Source organism: Peromyscus eremicus, chromosome 5 (assembly GCF_949786415.1).
Source record: "Peromyscus eremicus chromosome 5, PerEre_H2_v1, whole genome shotgun sequence".
NCBI lineage: Eukaryota > Metazoa > Chordata > Mammalia > Rodentia > Cricetidae > Peromyscus > Peromyscus eremicus.
Genome location: NC_081420.1, coordinates 115,331,240 through 115,337,568, shown reverse-complemented (window position 1 = coordinate 115,337,568; position 6,329 = coordinate 115,331,240). Strand labels below are relative to the sequence as shown.

The 6,329-nt window shown below is 36.9% G+C and overlaps 1 non-coding gene across 1 annotated transcript; it reads right to left on the bottom strand.

Moving 5' to 3' along the window:
• Window positions 1-5,620: 5,620 nt before the first annotated feature.
• On the bottom strand, window positions 5,621-5,745 carry LOC131912136 (small nucleolar RNA SNORA24). Its single transcript, XR_009379543.1, has one exon. It is a non-coding gene; the product is annotated as a small nucleolar RNA SNORA24 (small nucleolar RNA).
• Between the last annotated feature and the right edge of the window lie 584 nt (window positions 5,746-6,329).

Here is a 6,329-nt window from a genome sequence, read left to right as displayed (position 1 = left end):
ACAAAGGAGTCTTATATTAAGTATAAATGCTCAGTCAATAGCTCGGGCTTATTACTAACTAGCTCTTACATCTTAAGTTAACCCATATTCCTTATTTACACTCTGCCACATGGTGGTACCTTTATTAGCATGGCACATTCATTTCCTGCTCCCTCTGCATCTGGTTGGCAACTCCACCCTTCTTCCTCCCAGCATTCTCCCAGTCTGACTCTCCTGCCAAATCTTATTCTGTTCAGATATTGGCCAGTTAGCTTCTTTATTAAACCAATCAGATCAACATATATTCACACAGTGTAAAGGAACATTCCACAGCATTTCCCCCTTTTTGTCTAAATAATAAAGGAGGCTTTAACTTTAACATAGTAAAATTATATACAACAAAAATAGTTATTGAGTAAGAGTTACAGTTACAGTATCCAGCCTATTTGTATTTGGCAAAATTAGAGAAAATATTCAGTTATCTATTTTATCTTTGTGAGTCTAAAGTCTTTTGTGGGGGTTTTTTGCTGTTTTTTGTTTGTTTGTTTGTTTGTTTTTGTTTTTGTTTTTTGAGACAGGGTTTCTCTGTGTAGCTTTGTGCCTTTCCTGCATCTCGCTCTGTAGACCAGGCTGGCCTCGAACTCACAAAGTGGTGGTGGTGGTGCACACCTTTAATCCCAGCACTTGGGAGGCAGAGGCAGATGAGTCTAAAGTTTTATACCTAATTTATCTTTTTATCATAACTAAGGAAAACTATAATTATAACTATCTAGTCTTCAACTCCATCAAAGACCCCAGAAAATTTAAATGTTACCTAATGACAAGGACATCTGGCTGCCTGAACAACCACCCTAGGTTCTTTGGTAACATTGGGGCATCCATCTTCAGCCTGCAGGCTTAGAATATCTAACAGACTTTTCTGAGAAGCAGGGAACTTTGATGGATTGTCCTACCTCGTCTTGGCAAAGTTTGGCAGTTGCCTTTTTTTATGTTCTGCTGGTCCAATTTAGACAGTATACTGTCAGCAATTGAGGCAAGGGCAGTTTCTTTGGCCACATGGCTAGCTTTTGCCATAAAGAAAACAAACTCCATACTGAATTTCTTTGATGCCCACCATCTTCTCTGAAGTAGATTGGTGCTGCCAGGAGCAGACTTGTCTCACTGTCATGAAAAGCCTTAAGTTATTAAATATATTAAATGGATATTCTATAGGTCTTTAAGTGTTTGAAGACCATCTACCTATCTAAATATATCTGTGTATGACCTAGAAAACATACCTAACATGACTACAAGTTTGACTATTATAGGTGACTATTATTTGTATTGCTTAATTATATATTATATTTTTAATGAGTTGCATAAGCACAATACCCCAAACAAGAGTAGAAACATACACACAGTATAAAAGAAATAAACTTTGTAACAATAAACTAAAATCCATACCGATGTAAAATATTTTGAGATTAATAGGTGTTTTTTAGAACAAAGTAGATTCAATAATCTACCCTTTTATCCTATCATTTCTATATCCTATCCCCCTTTTTTCCTTTAGGAAGAAATATTTGAATTTAACTCCTTTGTTTAGGTTTTTTCTTGACTATGACCAATAACAATTTATAACCAACCACCTCCTTAAATGATAATAAATATCCATAACCCATCTTTTGGGAATGTGAGTATAGTTCTCTAAACTGCTTCCTGTTGTTTTTTGGGTGCTTTTATCTTGGGGGACCCTGAGAAAATCTAGGAATTATGCTCAAGTCCTGACTGGAGTATTCTGTGAGGCTGTATCATCTCAGCCAACAGCCTTGAAGCTGTTCTGGATGCAAAATTCTGAGGAGATTGTAACAGAGGCATTTTGAAATGCTGGATTGCCTGGGCCATCAATTTTCATTGGTGTTTGGTCTCCTTATTTTGAAAAATATATAAACTTTTAAAGGTAGCATATATTTTTATTAATACAAGTATAGACTGTACATTGTACACAAGTCAGCCAAAGATGATTTTTTGTTTTATGTTTGAGCAGGTAAAATATACATCATGTGTTTGTAGTTCTTCTAGGTTTATTTCCTTATGTTTGTAGTCAGAATTTTCAGGGGGTCTTCCTTGATCAAACCTGATTTTCTTTAACCCAGAATGAATCCACAGCTTCTCATTTCCTGTGGAAATAAAAGCAAAACCTCTCCCCCAAAGTAGCACACCTTTTGACTTAAATTTTGAAGTCAAGATATTTTTTAGATATATAGGTTGGTTTAATCTATCAGCTTTCATAATCCAGTGTCTCTTAGCAGACAAAAAAATTAAAGATAACACAATAACATATAGGATCTGGACTTTGTGTATTTTTCATATTTGTGTGGCTTTTTTCTTTTATATTACTTTACTCTCTTTTTAAAGATTTCATTTTATTATTTTAAAACTATATGTTTTTTATGACTGTCTATACCTTCTCTTTTCTCTCCCAAACCTATGTATACTTTTATACTCACTGTAACCCATTTAGAGGCTTTTCCATATGAATCTATCTTTACTGCATATCTGTAACCTTTTTTGTCTGCATTAGCAAAACCCTAAACCTGTCATAAAATGTGCAGCTGGAAGACACCTCTCTCCACCATGGCCCATGTGAGAGACTGTGGGAAGCCTCCTTGTGACTTAGCTCATGGCATATTGGCAGCTGCCAGGAGATATGTCTCTGTACCACAGCTAGCATAAGAGACACCAGAGTAGGAAATTGAGTCTGGCTCCATTTTTGTGTGTTTAGAGCCTTTTTTTGTTAAGCTTTTTCAGTCCTTATGTGGATGTACATTGCCATGGACATTGACTACCATTTGCAGTCAGAGTTTTCCTGTCCTGGAAGTTGCTTCCCAAATAACCACAAGAGAGTCTTATATTAATTATAAATGCTCAGTCAATAGCTCAAGCTTACTACTAACTAGCTCTTATGTTTTAAGTTAACCCATATTTTTTTATTTACACTCTGCCATGTGGCAGTGCCTTTATTAACATTGCAAGTTCATCTCCTGCTCCCTCTGCATCTGGCTGGCAACTCCAGACCCCATCCTTCTTGCTCCCAAGCATTCTCCCAGTCTGGCTCTCCTGCATAACCTTATTCTGTTCAGCTATTGGCCAGTCAGCTTCCCTTTTTTTTTTTTTTTTTTTTTTTTTTTTTTTGGATTTTCGAGACAGGGTTTCTCTGTGTAGCTTTGCGCCTTTCCTGGAACTCACTCTGCAGTCCAGGCTGGCCTCAAACTCACAGAGATCCACCTGCCTCTACCTCCCAAGTGCTGGGATTAAAGGCATGTGCCACCACTGCCCAGCTTCACCTTCTTTATTAAACCAATCACATTATCATATAATCACACAGTGTAAAGGACTATTCCACAGCAATGCAGTGAGAACTTATTTCTCTACGATGCCAGTTAGAAGATTCTGAATCAAGTGTTAGTAGTCATATCCCATTCTGTCCGAGGCTGTGTTGTGCCTTCTCTTCCTCTTCCAACAACATATCTTGGTGAAACAGGGTTATTCAGCTTGCTGGTTAGAGAGTCTAATACGAAGGTAGACTTGTTGTAGAAGAGGATCTTTGCTGTGCTCTTGCAAAGACTGCCTTAGAATTTCTGATCTGGTGAGAAAGAAGCAAGCTCAGCCTCCACAGTGACTTTTGCTTTTTACCCATACTGTCACAACATGTAGCGATGCGGTTTGCTGTTGTTACATGAAGACTGTTACCCATTGCGACACCAATGCTGCAAGAAAAAAGTTAATTTATTTGTAATTAGAAATAAATATTTCACAATTTGTTTTGTGATTAATCTCTATGCTTTAATTATGTTCACTTTGTAACAAAGAAAATACATCCTGCGTATCAGACATTTAAATTATGATTCATAACAGTAGCAAAATTACAGTTATGAAGTAGCAACAAAAGCAATTTTATGGTTGAGGGTCAGCATAACATGAAGAACTGCATTACAGTGTTGCAGCATTAGAAAGGTTGAGAACCACTGATTTCAACCATCAGCAACACCACTTCGTATCTGAAAATCTAGAAATCAGAACTTCAACAAGGAAGAGAAAATAACATGACCACAAAACACGATTAGAGCTTCTAAATGTGGTATAAGCATCAGAGAGCTCAATCAACTCCTGGAAAGGCAGTTGTGCTGGCTCACACCTGTAATCCAAGCACTCAGGAAGCTGAGGCAAGTGGGTTACCACAAACTCAAAGCCAGCCTGGGCTACAGTGTAAGACCTTACCCCAACAAACAAAAAACTATAAAAATTTCAATAATTTGTGTGGGCACAATCAAGCTATAAAAGTCATATAAAGGATTTCTTTTTACTATACCATCATATTTTATCAGAAAAACAATATCAAAACAAAGCCCATATAACTCATTGTTTTAAAATTAATAATTATAACATAAATTAAATATTATTGAGAGGAAAAAACAGCAATCTTCATAATTTTTAATTTTTCAAATTATTCCCTGGTTAATTTTTTTAATTTATAATAAAAAATTTAGTACATATTTTGCACATTAGATGGTGGCTGTCACCCTCAGCTCACAGAGTCCCTATGGCCTTTGCTTAAGTGATTACCTGCCCACATTACTGGCTCATTATCACAAGAGGAGGTTTATGTTAAGGACATCCACAACACACCTGACCAGAAAAAGACAGTCTGAAACTTCTAACAGAACAAACCTATTGGTGATGGAACACTTAAACGAAACCGTAAGAAACTGTTCTCACATGTCCTGATGTGTCCTACCCCTTGCTGATACTAAGATAGACCTTAGGTAGTGGACCTGAACTAGCCCTCAAGAAACATCTTGTTATCTGAATTATCTACTTAGTCTACTATGTAATCATTTTTTCTTATGGCTAAAAGTATGTTCACATGAATACATATTGAAAAATATATGCATACATATGTGAGGCACTTTTGGAGGCACAAATGTATTTAAGGCAACCACAATTTAACTATAGATGCAAAACAAATACATCTTTAAAAAAGTAAGACTGTTTTGGCTCCCTATAAAATTTCATTACTGTTTTGTTTTGCTTTAGGTTTGGTTTGGTTTGTAACAGAGTTTCACTATACAGCCCAGGCTGGCCTCAAATTCATGGCAAACTCATGACTCAGAATAAAGAGAACCTCACAGGAACACCTTGAGTTAGAACATTTAAGCATTAAAAGCAGTATCAAGAATTTCCCAGGAAATGGGGGAAAGTAATATAATTATAACCTCTCAGATTTCAGGTGGGGAAAAACAAGGCCAAACAAAGCAAAACAATGATGCCACTAAAAAAATTATCCCAATGGAAGGAGATGCTGATATAGACACTGTACTCTGTTCTATAGGCAGCTGTGCATTATACTATATATAGGCAGCTATATACTATATTATAAGCACTGAAACAGCTTCATGATAGTTTAGAGAAGCATACCCAATAACCTGGTATCCTGTAGCTTCATCACAGTTAAAAAGGTTACTTGTGCAAGTTAAAATCCAATACCAAGCCTGGTGGTGGTGGTGGTGCATGCCTTTAATCGCACCACTTGGAAGGCAGAGGCAGGTGGATCTCTGAGTTCTAGGACAGCCAAGGTTACACAGAGAAATCTCGTCTCAAAAAAACACAGAAAAAAGAAGCCAGTATCAATTAAATGGTGACAGCTTTGCCAATAAACAAGAATCTGCTCTTCACTGGCTAGAACGGGAAGTTGCCACAGCAGGCAAGTCCCAAAGGTACATGGAAATATCTTAAAACTGAGGATGTCAAGGAGGAAAGAGAAGCTACTTCCAGGCCATGGGGACAAGGACTTCCCTTCTGTCAAAAATGAAGGCTTCAAGCAAGGACCCCCAGTAGACAAGCCCTCCTGAGCCTTTATTTATATGGATGGCTCCAAGTCAACCATGTTCACAAGATTAACTCATTTCAGTCCCATCATAATACTTTGGAAAGTGATGTTATTAATCCCACTTGGTAGATGAAATAAAATCTCAGCTTTAGAACCCTATTTTAAATACCATGAAAATCTGAAATGTCAGTTCTGAAACTTTCAAAATCTCAACAGTTTATGTGCCCTCAACCCATCTTTTAAACCTATTCCTGCCATAACTATGACATACATGCTTTCTAGCTATTACAAAGAATGCTTAACCAAAAACACTCATTCCTCTGGAAGCTGAAAACCACATCTCCAGAGACAACAAATTGAAATAATTATTGACCATATTTCAGTTCAATGAAAGTGCAGGATTTCCCTGCCTTACAACATTTAATTAAAACCTCAAATAACTTCATAGGTGTTGGGAGGATACCAGGTCCTTCCTTTTTCA